The sequence below is a fragment of the Pongo pygmaeus genome, chromosome 18 (genome assembly GCF_028885625.2).
Source record: "Pongo pygmaeus isolate AG05252 chromosome 18, NHGRI_mPonPyg2-v2.0_pri, whole genome shotgun sequence".
Lineage (NCBI taxonomy): Eukaryota > Metazoa > Chordata > Mammalia > Primates > Hominidae > Pongo > Pongo pygmaeus.
The window spans coordinates 24,140,060-24,154,917 of record NC_072391.2 but is presented as its reverse complement, the minus strand read 5'-3'; the positions used below and the strand labels follow the sequence as shown (position 1 = coordinate 24,154,917).

Sequence of the window (14,858 nt, the reverse complement as noted above, 5' to 3'; positions counted from 1 at the left end):
AAAATTAGCTGCGTGTGGTGGTGCTTGCCTGTAGTCCCAGCTACTCAACAGGCTGAGGCAGGATAATCACTTGAACCTGGGAGGTGGAGGTTGCAGTGACCAAGATCATGCCACTGCACTCCAGCCTGGGTGACAGAGCGAGACTTTGTCTCAAACAAAACAAAACAAAACAAAAACCCTGAAAATGTCAATTACATGTGGAATATCAGTAGCACAATGTATGGCTGTTGTAACACAGTACTGAAGTCCAAGATCAAAGTGCTGGTAGATTCAAGTGTCTGGAGAGGACCTGTTTTTCTAGATGGCTGTCTTTTCACTGTGCCTTCCTATGGTAAGTGGCAGGGGATCTCTCTGGGGTCCCTTTTATTTACTTATTATTATTTTAATTTTAAATGGAGATGGCGTCTCACTATGTTGCCCAAGCTTGTCTCGAACCGCTGGGCTCAAGCGATCTCAACACTTTGGGGGCCTTGGTAGCTGAACCATTACAGGCATGAGCCACCACACCCCGCCTGGGGTCCCTTTTATAAGGGCACTAATCCCAGTCATGAGAACTCCACTGTCAAGACCTAATCATCTCTCAAAGGCTCACCTCCTAATACCGTCACCTTGGGGGTTAGGATTTCAACATATGAATTTTGGGGGGTACAAACATTCAGAACATAGCATGGAGACTGTAGTGAGTTAGAACTGAAAACTGCTTAGAATTCAGTTTAAAGAAAAGTTACACTCCTCCCACCCCATAAAGCAAGTGAACTATATTGATCCCAACCACAAAAATTAGACATTCTAGATGAATGTCTTTGAGAAAATGAATCAGAGAGAGTCCAGATGTAGCAAGAGACAGCGTAGAAGAAGGAGTGAGTAATCAATGCAACTATCAACAGGAGAATTTAGTAAGAGGGCACTTAAGAATGGTAAGATCCCTGGCTGGTCGTGATGGCTCACACCTGGAATCCCAGCACTTTGAGAGGCTGAGGTGGGTGGGTTGCTTGAGCTCAGCAGTTGGAGACCAGCCTGAGCAACATAGCAAAACCCCGTCTCTACCAAAAATACACAAAAAAATTAGCCGGCTGTGGTGGTGCGCACCTTTGGTCCCAGCTACTTTGGAGGCTGGGAGGATCACTTGAGCCTGGGAAGTTGATGCTGCAGTGAGCCACGATGGTGCCACTGCACTCCACTCTGGGTGACAGAGCAAAACCCTGTCTCAAAAAAATGAAAATAAAAATAAAAAAGGGCTGGGCGCGGTGGCTCACGCCTATAACCCCAACACTTTGGGAGGCTGAGGCTGGCAGATCACTTGAGATCAGGAGTTCGAGACCAGCCTGGCCAACATGGTGAAACCCTGTCTCTACTAAAAATACAAAAATTAGCCAGACATAGTGGTGGGCACCTGTAATCCCAGCTACTCAGGAGGCTGAAGCAGGAGAATCACTTGAACCCAGGAGGCAGAGGTTGCAGTGAGCCGAGATCATGTCACTGCCTGGGCCTGGGACAGCCTGGGCCTGAGCAACAAAGCGAGGCTGTGTCTCCAGTGAAAAAGAAGAAAATTTGAGTTGCTCGATACACATGTTCCTATCTGAGGTTGAATGAGGCCACATCCTGACTTCTTGTTTCAGCTGTCCTATTGTAAATGTCCTTTTTTCTTTCTTTCTTTTTTTGAGATGGAATCTCACTCTGTCTTCCAGGCTGGAGTGCAGTGGCTCGATCTCAGCTCACTGCAACCTCTGCCTCCTGGGTTCGAGCAATCCTCCTGTCTCAGCCTCCCGAGTGGCTGGGATTACACGTGCCCACCACCATGCCTGGCTCATTTTTGTATTTTTTGTAGCAACGGGGTTTCACCATATTGGTCAGGCTGGTCTTAAACTCTTGACCTCAGGTGATCCACCCACCTCGGCCTCCCAATGTGCTGGGATTACAGGCGTGAGCCACTGCAGCAGGCCACAAATGTCCTTTTTGCAGCATTGCTGTGCCACAGTTTTCATATTTCTATGCTATTTATTATTGATTTTGCTGTTTGAAATGGCCCCCAAGCATAGCACTGAAGTGCTATCTGGTGTTCCTAAGAAAATACATGTTTTGGGCCCGGCATGGTGAATAGTGCCTCTGTCAACATGTGTGTATGTGCATCTATGTGAGTACATGTTTTCATTTATTTTGTGAATATTCTAGGAGTAGAATTGCCGAGATATATGGTAATTCTGTGTTTAACTTTTTGATGAATCATTAAACAGTTTTTCTCAGCAGCTGAACCATTTTGCATTTCCGCCAGCAATGCATGAGTGTTCCAATATCTCCACATTCCTGCCAGCATTTGTTATTTTCTACATATTTACTTATTTATTTATTTATGTAATTTAGAGATAAGGTCTCACCCTATTGCTCTGGCTAGAATGCAGTGGCATGATCATAGCTCACTACAGCCTCAAACTCCTGGGTTCAATCCTCCCGACTCAGTTTCCCAAGTAGCTAGAACCACAGGTGTGTGCCACCACTCCCAGCTAATTTTTTAAATTTTTTGGAGAGATGGCAGTCTTGCTATGTCACCCAGGCTGATCTCAAACTTCCGGACTTAAGTGATCCTCCTGCCTTGGCATCCCAGAGTGCTGGCATGAGTCACTGTTCCCAGCTGCACCCCCCAACACACACACTTTTTTAAAAAATTGTAGCTATCCTAGTGTGTGTGAATTGGGACCTCATTGTGGTTTTTATCTGTGTTTCTCTAAAGACTAATGATGTTGAACATCTTTTTATGTGTCTGTTGGTGATTTATGTATCTTCTAGGAATGTCTATTCAAGTCCTTTGTTCATATTTGTTTCCCTTTTTTATTGCTGCTGCACAAATTAACTTTATGTTTTAATTACATTAAAACATGGACTTTTATCAGATACATGGTGTGCAAATATTTTCTCCCATTTTGTACATTGTCTTTTTACTTTCTTAATAGTATCCTTCAATGCACAAAAGTTTTTAATTTGATGAAGTCTAATTTGTCTATTTTTCTTTTTTGGCTTGTACTTTTGGTGTCATATCTAAGAATTCATTGCCAAGTCCAAGATCATGAAAATTCATCCTTATGTTTTCTTCTAAGAGTATTATAGTTTTAGTTCTTATATTTATAATAATTTTTAAGGCAATTGCAAGGTTAGGGTCCAACTTCATCCTTTTGTACATGTTTATCCAGTGGTCCTAGGACAATTTTTTTAAAAAGGCTATTCTTTCTCCCATTGAATTGTCTTAGCACACCTGTCAAAAATCAACTGACCATAATTGTATAGGTTTATTAGTGGATTCTCAATTCTATTTCATTGGTTTATATGTCTGTTCTTAAGCTAATACCACACTGTTTTGATTACTGTAGCTTTGTGGTAAGCTTTAAAATCAAGAAATGTGAGTCCTCCAACTTTGTTCTTCTTTTTCAAGAATGTTTTGGGTATTTGGAGTCTTACAATTCCATATGAATTTGAGAATCAGCCTTTCCATTTCTGCAGAAAAGGCCATTGGAATTGCATTAAATCTGTAGATTGCTTTGGGTAGTATTGACATCTTAACAATATTGAGTCTTCTAATCCATGAACATGGGATGTTTTTCTATTTGTTTAGGTCTTCCTTAATGTCTTTCAGCAATGTTTCATGGCTGTCAGTGTACAAGTTTTGAACATCTTTTGTTAAATTTATTACTAAGTATTTTTATTCTTTTTGGTGCTATTGCAAGTGGATTGTCTTAATTTTCTTTTCTTAGTTTAATTTTCAGGTTGTTCTTTACAGTTTGTTCACAGAATAATTGTTCAATTATTCTCTGAATAATTCTAACCAGGCCAGGCATGTTGGCTCACACCTGTAATCCCAGCACTTTGGGAGGCCAAGGCAGGTGGATGACCTGAGGTGAGGAGTCCAAGACAAGCCTGGCCAACATAGTGAAGCCCCATTTCTACTAAAAGTACAAAAAATTTACTGGGCATGATGGTGCATGCCTGTAATCCCAGCTGCTTGGGAGGCCGAGACAGAAGAATCACTTGATCCAGGGAGGCAGAGGCTGCAGTGAGCCGAGATCATAACACTGCACTCCAGCCTGGGCAACAGAGTGAGACTCAGTCTCAAATAATAATAATTATAATTCTAACCAATGAAGTATGATTGACAAAGATGTGTGTCATTTTCAATCATACCTCATTGGTTAGAATTTTTTTATTTTTATTTTTATTTTATTTTATTTTTGAGATGGAATTTCTCTCTTGTTGCCCAGACTGGAGTGCAATGGCATGATCTCAGCTCTGGGTTCAAGCAATTCTTCTCCCTCAGCCTCCTAAGTAGCTAGGATTACAGGCATGCACTGCCATGCCCAGCTAATTTTTGTATTTTTAGTAGAGATGGGGTTTTGCCATGTTGGCCAGGCTGGTCTCAAACTCCTGACTTCAGGTGATCCACCTACCTCAGCATCCCAAAGTGCTGGGGTTACAGGCATAAGCTAACATGCCCGGCCTTGGTTAGAATTATTCACAGGGTCAGGTATGACTACCACAACCTTCAACGAGGAGATTGCAGAATTCTTCTCTGAATTTCCTGGCTTCAAATGATCCTCCTATTGGCATCCCAAAGTGCTGGTATTACGAATGTAAGCCACTGCCCCTGACCAGTATATCTTTTAAAAGAAACATTCAGGGAACAAAAAGGAGCTCTCAGAAATTAAGAAAGCAAGAAGTAAAAAAAGAAAAGAGAAGAAGAAAAAATTGCTGAAATCTTGCAGAGATCAGAGAAAATGGAGAACATTAGAAGGTCCCACAAAAAGGTCCCACATCTAAATAATAAGCATTTCAGAAAAATAAAACTGACAAAACACAGGAAAAAAACTGTAGATGAAATAATAAGAGAAAAAAATTTCAGAACTTACAGGTGTGATAATTTTGCATTCCAGCCTGGGTGACAGAGTGAGACTCTGTCAAAAAAACAAAACAAAACAAAACAATTGACCATAGATGTATGGGTTATTTCCAGACTCTCAATTCTGTTCCACTAATCTATATGCCTATCCTCCTACCAATACCAAACTTTTTGATTATTGTTGCTTTGTAGTAAATTTTGAAGTCACCAAGTGTGAGTCTTCCAACTCTGCTCATTTTTCAAGATTGGCTATTGGGTGCAATACCATGTGAATTTTAGGTTTGAATTTTCCAGGTCTGCAAACAAGGACATTGGGATTTTCATAGAGATTATATCACGTCTATAGACCACTTTGGAGTAGTATTGCCATCTTAACAATATTGAGTCTTCTAATACATAAATGTGTATTTTTAGAGATATATAGCAAGGCATTTAAAGTAACCTATCATGATCTCTGTGACTTCCTTTAAAGTATTTCAACAGACCACAATAAGATATTCCTCTAATTGTGCTAGAATGGCTATGATGGAAAAATAAACAACAGCGTCAAAAAGGAATGTGGGTTCTGGTTTGTCTTCCTCTCCCTAACTTCATGTCTAGCTTTTTTTTTTCTTTGATACGGAGTCTCGCTCTGTTGCCAGGCTGGAGTGCAGTGGCACAATCTCGGCTCACTGCAACCGTTGCCTCCTGGGTTCAAGCAATTCTCTTGCCTCAGCCTCCTGAGTAGCTGGGACTACAGGCACCCACCACCATGCCCAGCTAATTTTTGTATTTTTATTAGAGAAGGGGTTTCACCATGTTGGCCAGGCTGGTCTCAAACTCCTGATCTCAGATGATCCACCTGCCTTGGCCTCCCAAAGTGCTGGGATTACAGGCATGAGCCACTGCACCCAGCCCACAGTTCATTTTTGGTTTTCTTTTTTCCTCCCAAGAGTGTCTTGGGTACATTGACTCCCTTTTATTCCCCTATCAGTTTTGGAATCAGATTGTCAAGTTCTACAAAAAACAAAACAAAACAAAACAAAACAAAAAAAAAGCTGAGCTTTTCTTGGGATTACATTTGATCTATGAATCAATACAAGAGTTGGCGCCTTCAAATCTAGGCTCTTCCAATCAATGAACATGTATATCTCTCCATTTATTTAGGTCTTCTTTACTGTCTCTCAACAAAATTTTTTAATAGTTTCCATAGAGGTTCCGTAAGTCCTGTATGAGATGTTATATCTTACCAGGTACTCCCTGGGTACAAGAGGGAGAGTTGCTTTTCACCCTTTTGAACTGTTTGAAGTTTTTTCTATCCACATGCATATATTTTTCAAAATAAAAATTATTAAGATTTTTGGCCCTTCTGTCTGGCGGCAGCAATCAGGTAAGCCAAGATCGGTGCATACAAGTACATCCAGGAGCTGTGGAGGAAGAAGAAGTCTGATGTCATGAGCTTTCTTCTGAGGGTCTGCTGCTGGCAGTACCACCAGCTCTCTGCTCTCCACAGGGCTCCCCGCCACACCCGGCCCGATAAAGTGCACCAACTGGGCTACAAGATCAAGCAAGGTTATGTTATATATAGGATTCGTATTCTCCGTAATGGCCGAAAATGCTCAGTTCCTAAGGGTGCAACTTATGGCAAGCCTGTCCATCATGGTATTAACTGAAGCCTTCAGTTGATTGCAGAGGAGTGAGCTGGACGCCACTGTGGGGCTCTAAGAGTCCTGAATTGTTACTAGATGGGTGAAGATTCCACACACAAATTTTTTGAGGTTATCCTCATTGATCCATTCCATAAAGCTATCAGAAGAAATCCTGACACCCAGTGGATCACCAAACCAGTCCACAAGCACTAGGAGATGCGTGGGCTGGCATGTGCAGGCCGAAAGAGCCATGGCCTTGGAAAAGGCTGTAAGTTCCACCACACTATTGGTGGTTCTTGCCGGGCAGCTTGGAGAAGGCACAACACTCTCAATCTCCACTGTTACCACTAATATAAGTAAAGTTTGTAAAACTCATACCTAATAAACAATTTAGGACAGTCAAAAAAATTACTAAGATTTTTGAGCCAGGTGCAGTGGCTCAAGCCTGTAATCCCAGCACTTTGGGAGGCCAAGGCTCGCAGATCACCAGAGGTCAGGAGTTCGAGACCAGCCTGGCCAACGTGGCGAAACCCTGCCTCTACTAAAAATACAAAAATTAGCTGGGTGTGGTGGTGCACAAGTGTTATTCCAGCTACTCAGGTGGTGGAGGCAGGAGAACCGCTTGAACCTGGGAGGCAGAGAGTTGCAGTGAGCTGAGATCGTGCCACTGCACTCCAGCCTGGGTGATAGAGTGAGACTCCATTGCAAAAAAAAAAAAAAAAAGAAAAAGAAATTATTAAGATTTTTGAATCAGCACTCTATTGTCATTGTTTACACATCAAAACTGTAAGTAGGCATACAGTGAAGTCTCTCTCCCACTCCTAGACCTATTCACAATATTCCCAATCCTTCCTTCTCAATAGGTAATGGCTATAAATTAATATCTTCTTTATCCTTCCAGAATTCTTCACCCACATGTCCCTAAATGTATACTTTCTCTTGTCTCAAAATAAATGCCATAGACTGTGTGTCTTTTTGCAGAATCTCTTGCAAGACTCTTGTGGACACAGTGAGAAAACATGAACCCAGGAACTGTGTTCCTTGCATTCAGCTGAAGCTGAGTCTGCAAGTCCCAATGCATGCCAATAAAGAAAGCTCTGCAGGCCGGGTGTGGTGGCCCATGCCTGTAATCCCACCACTTTGGGAGGTCAAGGTGGGCAGATCAGTTGAGGTCAGGAGTTCAAGACCAGCCTGGCCAATATGGTGAAACCACGTCTCTACTAAAAATACAAAAAATTAGCCGGGCGTGGTGGCTGGCACCTGTAATTCTAGCTACTCAGGAGGCTGAGGCAGGAGAATCACTTGAACCCGGGAGGCAGAGGTTTCAGTGAGTCAAGATTGTGCTAGCCTGGGCGACAGAGCGAGACTCCATCTCAAAAAAAAAAAAAAAAGGAAAGCTCTGCATAGTTCTCCAGGGTTACACTCTGTTCTCTGCACTGCACCCCTAACTTTTTTTTTTTTTTTTTTTTGAGATGGAGTTTCACTCTTGTTGCCCAGGCTGAAATGTTGTGATCTCGGGTCACCGCAACCTCCACCTCCCAGGTTCAAGCAATTCTCCTGCCTCAGCCTCCTGAGTAGCTGGGATTACAGGTGTGTGCCACCATGCCTGGTTAACTTTGTATTTTTTAGTAGAGACAGGGTTTCACCATGTTGGCCAGGCTGGTCTCAAATTCCTGACCTTGTGATCCGCCCACCTGGCCTCCCAAAGTGCTGAGATTACAGGCATGAGCCACTGCACCCAGCCTGCATTGCCCCTTTTTAATTTTTGTTCACCATTTATTAAGTTACAAAGAGCCAGGCCCAGTGCTGGGCTTAAGCACTTTACGTATTTGGCATGTTTTCTCTTTTTTACTCCTTCCAGCAGCCAGGGCCTATGAACTTACAGAAGGCATGGTGCCTAAGGCCCACAATACTTTTAGGGCCCCATGAAAATGTTTTACTTCTTTTAAAATCGGAAGAAAAAATAAACATAACCCTGCCTTTATTACGTATATATATTATTTTTAGTTTTTAGTTTTTGGTATTTTTGAGCAGGAGCTCTGGCGCCCAGGCTGGAGTGCAGTGGCACAATCATGGCTCGCTGCAGCCTTGACCCCCTGGGCTCAGGCAGTCTTCCCACCTCAGCCTCCCGAGGAGCTGGGACCACAGGTACATGCCACCACTTCTGGCTAATTTTTATTTTTTTTTATTTTTTGTAGAGAAAGGGTCTTGCCATGTTGCCCAGGCTGTTCTTGAACTCTCGGGATGAAGTAATTCTCCCACCTTGGCCTCCCAAAGTGCTGGGATTTCAGGCAAGAGCCACTGCACCAGGCCTTGTTAGATTCATCCTTATACTAACACGGTCATAAAATATGATTTCAAACACTTTTTTCTTATGGAGGAAGGAACCCACCAAAAAAATCCATGTGCCCGAGTGTGGTGCTGGGTGCCTGTAGTCCCAGCTACCAGGAGGCTGAGGCAGGAGAATCACTTGAACCCAGGAGGGGGAGGTTGCAGTGAGCCGAGATCATGCCACAGCACTTCAGCCTGGGTGACAGAGTAAGACTCTGTCTCAAAAAAAAAAAAAAAAAAAAAAAAAGGCCAGCAGTGGCTCACGCCTGTAATCCCAACACTTTGGGAGACCAAGGTGGGTGGATCACCTGAGGTCAGGAGTTCAAGACCAGCCTGGCCAACATGGTGAAATCCCGACTCTACTAAAAATACAAAAAATTAGCTGGGCATGGTGGTGGGTGCCTGTAATCCCAGCTTCTCGGGAGGCTGAAGCAGGAAAAATCAGTTGAACCCAGGAGGCGGAGGTTGTAGTGAACCAAGACTGTGCCACTGCTCTCCAGCCTGGGCAATAAGAGCGAAACTCTGTCTCAAAAAAAAAAAAAAAGAAAAGAAAAAAAATCATAATGTGGCCAAACCAGCAACCCTATGACATGGGTACTATTGCTATGCAGGTTATCCAAGGGAGGAATCTAAAGTCTGAGAAGTGATTTAGCCCAGGTCAGGTGGCTGGAAAGGGTGGGAACATGGACTTGAACCCAAGCCTAGTGACTCTTTAGCTCTTACGCTGGGCCACTCAACTGAAGAGACTCCAGTCTGCACTTTCCTATGGAAGGGACGTGTTTGGTCACAACTGGGAAGTTGTACCCCATAAAAAGAAGGCTCTGGGAAAATGTGATACAGTCTTCAAATATTTTAAGGGCTGTCATGTGGAAAAGGATTAGTTCTTTTGTGTTACTCCCTAAAGCTGAACTAGGATAGGTGGGGTGTGTTGCAGGAAAGTAGACTCTGTGTGTGTGTGTGTGTGTGTGTGTGTGTGTGTTTGAGATGGAATCTCACTCTCTTACCCAGACTGGAGTGGAGTGATCACCACTCACTGCAACCTCTGCCTCCTGAGTTCAAGTGATTCTCCTGCCTCAGCCTCCCGAGTAGCTGAGACTACAGGCATGCACTACCACACCCAGCTAGTTTTTGTATTTATAGTAGAGATGGGGTTTCGCAATGTTGGCCAGGCTGGTCTCTGGCTCCTGACCTTAGGTGATCCACCCTACTCAGCCTCCCAAAGTGCTGGGATCACAGGCGTGAGCCACCGGACCCCACCAGGAAAGTAGATTTTGGCCCAGTGATATAACAAACTTACTGGACGTGATAAGCCCACTGTCAGTGGTGGTTTATTCTTAAGATCAAAGATGTGGAGTTTGACCCCAGTCGCAGACAAGAGAAGCATTGTAAACAAGGCTGTATTGCAGGGGATTGCTGCCTTGGGAGGGGAGTTGGACAAGAATTCGATGAATTTTTATGTCCCTTTCAACTCTAAGATTCTATGTTTGTAGGGCCCAGCACAGTGGCTCACACCTGTAATTCCAGCACTTTGGGAAGCCAAGGCGGGCAGATCACCTGAGGTCGGGAATTCGAGACCATCCTGGCCAACATGGTGAAACCCCATCTCTACTAAAAATACAAAATTAGCTGGGCATGGTGGCGCATGCCTGTAATCCCAGCTAGTCGGGAAGCTGAGGCAGGAGGATCACTTAAAGCTGGGAGGCAAGGGTTGCAGTGAGCCTTGATCGCGCCATTGCACTCCAGTCTGAGCGACAAAGCGAGACTTTGTCTCAGAAGAAAAAAAAAAAAATCTATGGTTGCAAATAGCAGCAGCTCAGCAGTGTAGAGCTGAACTCCCCACCAAACCAATTTTACCAATTGTTATTGAGCCTTTTTATGTACCATTGGTGGGAGTATGAATGGATACTCTTTTTGAAAGTGTTATTTGGCAGTATTTATTAAAATTTAGACTGGGCCGGGCACAGTGGCTCACGCCTGTGATCCCAGTACTTTGGGAGGCTGAGGTGGGCAGATCAACTAAGGTCAGGAGTTTGAGACCAGCCTGACCAACATGATGAAATTCTGTCTCTACTAAAAACTACAAAAAGTAGAGCAAGGTGTGGTGGCTCACACCTGTAATTCCAGCACTTTGGGAGGCTGAGGTGGGCGGATCACCTGAGGTGGGTTGTTCGAGACCAGCCTGACCAACATGGAGAAACCCCGTCTCTACTAAAAATACAAAATTAGCCAGGCGTGGTGGCGCATACCTGTAATCCCAGCTATTCGGGAGGCTGAGGCAGGAGGATTACCTGAATCCAGGAAGCGGAGGTTGCGGTGAGTGGAGATGGCGCCATTGCACTACAGCCTGGGAAGCAAGAGCAAAACTCCATCTCAAAAAGAAAAAAAAAAACTACAAAATGTAGCCAGGTGTGGTGGTGGGTGCCTATAATCCCAGCTACCTGGGAGGCTGAGGCAGGAGAATGGCTACAACCTGGGAGGCGGAGGTTGTAGTGGGCTGAGAATGTGCCATTGCATTCCAGCCTGGGTGACAGAGTGAAACTGTTTAAAAAAAAAAAAATTTTGGCTGTTCGGGCAGGGCATGGTGGTTCTTGCCTGTAGTCCCAGCACTTTGGGAGGCCAAGGTGGGTGGATCACAAGGTCAGGAGTTCAAGAACAGCCTGGCCAACATGGTGAAACCCTATCTATACTAAAAATACAAAAAGTTAGCAGGGCATGGTGGCATATGCCTGTAATCCCAGCTACTCGGGAGGCTGAGGCAGGAGAATCGCTTGAACCCAGGAGGCAGAGATTGCAGTGAGCCGAAAGCACGCCATTGCACTCTAGCCTGGGCAACAGAGCAAGACTTTGTCTCAAAAAAAAAAAAAAAAAAAAATTTAGACTGTTTATACTTTTTGACTTAGCAATATATATATATTTTTTAAACGGAGTCTTGCTCTACTGCCCAGGCTGGAGTACAATGGTGTGATCTCAGCTCACCGCAACCTTCCCTCCCAGGTTCAAGCAATTCCCCTGCCTCAGCCTCCCGAGTAGCTGGGACTACAGGCACGCACCACCACACCTGGCTAACTTTTTTGTATTTTTGTAAAGACGGGGTTTCGCCACATTGGCCAGGCTGGTCTTGAACTCCTGACCTCAGGTGATCCACCTGCTTCAGCCTCCCAAAGTGCTGGGATTATAGGCATGAGCCACTGCACACGGCCTAACAAACATACTTAATAAGTAAATCATGGAGTGTGTAGCAGGTGGGAAATGCTGTGACAAGAACTTGTGACATGGGGTGGAGGTGAAGGAGGGTTGCAATTTTAAGCAGAGTGGTCAGGGTAGGCCTCACAGAGAAGGTGATATTTGAGCAAAGCATTAAAGATCATGAATAAGACACCTCCCACTCTTGTTCTAAGTTGGAAATTCACCAGGAGTTACTTTTTTCCTTTTTCTTTGTTTTAGAGGCAGAGTTCTCAGTATGTTGCCCAGGCTGGTCTTGATCTCCTGAGCTCAAGCGATCCACCCACCTCAGCCTCCCAAAGTGCTGGGATTACAGGTGTTAGTCACTGCACCCAGCACTGGGAGACACTTGTGAGGGGCCTGGCATCCAGCAGGCTCCAAAGGACAGTTGCTATTATTGTTCATTTTAGTCCTGAAATGAACATGAGCTCTCAAAGCGCTTAAGGAAGATGCCTAAGAGTATTGCAGTTTGCAAATGAAGAGTGGGCAGGGTTTGGGTTATGGTAACTGTTTTTATCTGCCTCCCCAGAAAGGAATCAAAGTATCTGGTCAGAGGGGAAGGTTCCCACCTGTGCGCCCTGTTTGCCTGCAAGGCTGCCGGCCCCTGTCACAATCCACCCATTGTGTTTCCATCAGGGTAACTGCATGTGGGAGACTCCTCTGCACTCTCAGTCCTTGAAAAATCCCCCACAGGGCCTCCCCGATTAGGCAATGATAAAGCCATTGATGTGGTCAGATCCCTCCCGGGACAGGATGTTAACCCTCAGCAGCTCCTGAACCATGGGAGCTGGTCCCTCTCAATGTCACGGAAACAGAACAAGAAGAAGCTTCAAAGAAATCAGTTGCACGTGCTCCCTGATTCCAAGCTGGCCTTATCTAGTGCCTTCTAAAAATGGCCCTGACTCTTTCTTCTTATTTATTAAATTATTTATTTATTTATTTATTTATTTATTTATTTATTTTTGAGACAGAGTCTTGCTCTGTGGCCCAGGCTGGAGTGCAGTGACTCGATCTCTGCTCATTGCAACCTCCGCCTCCCAGATTCAAGCGATTCTCCTGCCTCAGCCTCCCAGTAGCTGGGATTACAGGCGCCCACCACCACGCCTGGCTAGTTTTCGTATTTTTAGTAGAGACGGGGTTTCGCCATGTTGGCCAAGCTGGTCTCCAGCTCTGTGGTCTCAAGTGATCTGGCTGCCTCAGCCTCCCAAAGTGCTGGGATTACAGGCCTGTGTTCGGTCTCTTATTACTTTTTAAAACCAGACAAGGCCCCACTCTCATTTTGCCACGTCGTGCAGGCTGGAGTGCAGTGGTGCAATCATGGCTCACTGCAGCCTCAACTTCCTGGGCTCAGGTGATTCTCCCAACTCAGCCTTTCAAGTAGCAGGTACTACATGCACACACCACCACGCCCGGCTAATTTTTGTATTTTTTGTAGAGACGGGGGGCGGTGTCTTGCCGTATTGCCCAAGCTGGTCTCAAACTCCTGGGCTCAAGCGATCCGCCCACCTCGACCTCCCAAAATGCTGGGATTACAGGCATGAGCCACCATGCCTGGGCCCTGACCTCTTCTTCAGGGTAACAGATATCTGCTAGGATCTGCTGTGGCTCCTACATTCCCTTAAGCAAAGAGACGTGCTTCTTCAAGGGGAGAGGAGAAAAAATAGATTTCGACCCAAAGCCAGTATAAGCACCCCAAGAGAGGTCAATAAAGTCTCAATTTGGAGGTGAGGAAAGCCTTTATTGGCACCCAGGACATTGGTGTTGGGATTAGAGGACAGATTAGTGGGGTTTTGACACACACAAACGAAGGATGGTGTCTCAGGCACATGGCATAGCAAAGAAAAAGGCCTGCAGGCTGTAACTATGGGACGTATTCAAGCTGTCCTAAGCAGTTCCTTTTGTCTGAAGTATCATGATACAGAAAATAATGCATAATAGTAATAGCAAACATTCTTTATATGCTTGAAACCACTTTTATAAAAATCATAGTAATAAAGGTAATTTAACATAACTGGCTGGGCGCGGTGGCCCACGCCTGTAATCCCAACACTTTGGGAGGCTGAGTCGGGTGGATCACTTGAGGTCAGGAGTTCAAGAGCAACCTGGCCAACATGGTGAAACCCTGTCTCTACTAAAAATAGAAAAATAAGCCAAGCATGGTGGTGCACGCCTGTAGTCACAGCTACTCCGGAGGCTGAGGCACTAGAATTGCTTGAACCGGGAGGGCGGAGGCTGCAGTGAGCTGAGATCAAGCCACACTCAAGCCTGGGCAACAGAGCAAGACTCTGTCTCAAAAATACAAATTGAATATTATTGACTCTGTCTTGTTTTCACCATGCTAAATTGTTTTTCTTTATTTTTGTGTAGAGGCCACAGCACTCCTTTTTTTTAGAAAATGATTTTTTTTGTTATTGTTTAATAATTAAAATCAGCCAGATGTGGTGGCTTAAGCCTGTAATTCCAACATTTTGGGAGGCTGAGGTATGAGGATCACTTGAGGTCAGGAGTTCGAGTCCTGCCTGGGCAACAAAGTGAGACACCACCTCTATAAAAATTTTTTAAAATTAGCTGGGCATGGTAGTGTATGCCTGTAGTCCCAGCAACTCAGGACGCTAAAGCGAGAGGATCAGTTAAGCTCAGGAATTTGAGGCTACAGTGAGCTATGATTATACCATTGCATTCCAGTCGGGGTGACAGACAGAGACCTTGTCTCTAATAAATTAATTAATTAATAAAAATTTTAAAATTGACAAAAGTCTTACAAGTCTATAAGATCTACTTCTGTCTGTTACATC

General features: G+C 44.5%; 1 pseudogene; it reads left to right on the top strand.

Annotated features, from left to right (window-relative positions):
- The first annotated feature begins 216 nt into the window (after positions 1 to 216).
- LOC129015097 (large ribosomal subunit protein eL15-like) lies at positions 217 to 6,861 on the top strand (annotated as a pseudogene).
- The last annotated feature ends 7,997 nt before the right edge of the window (positions 6,862 to 14,858 follow it).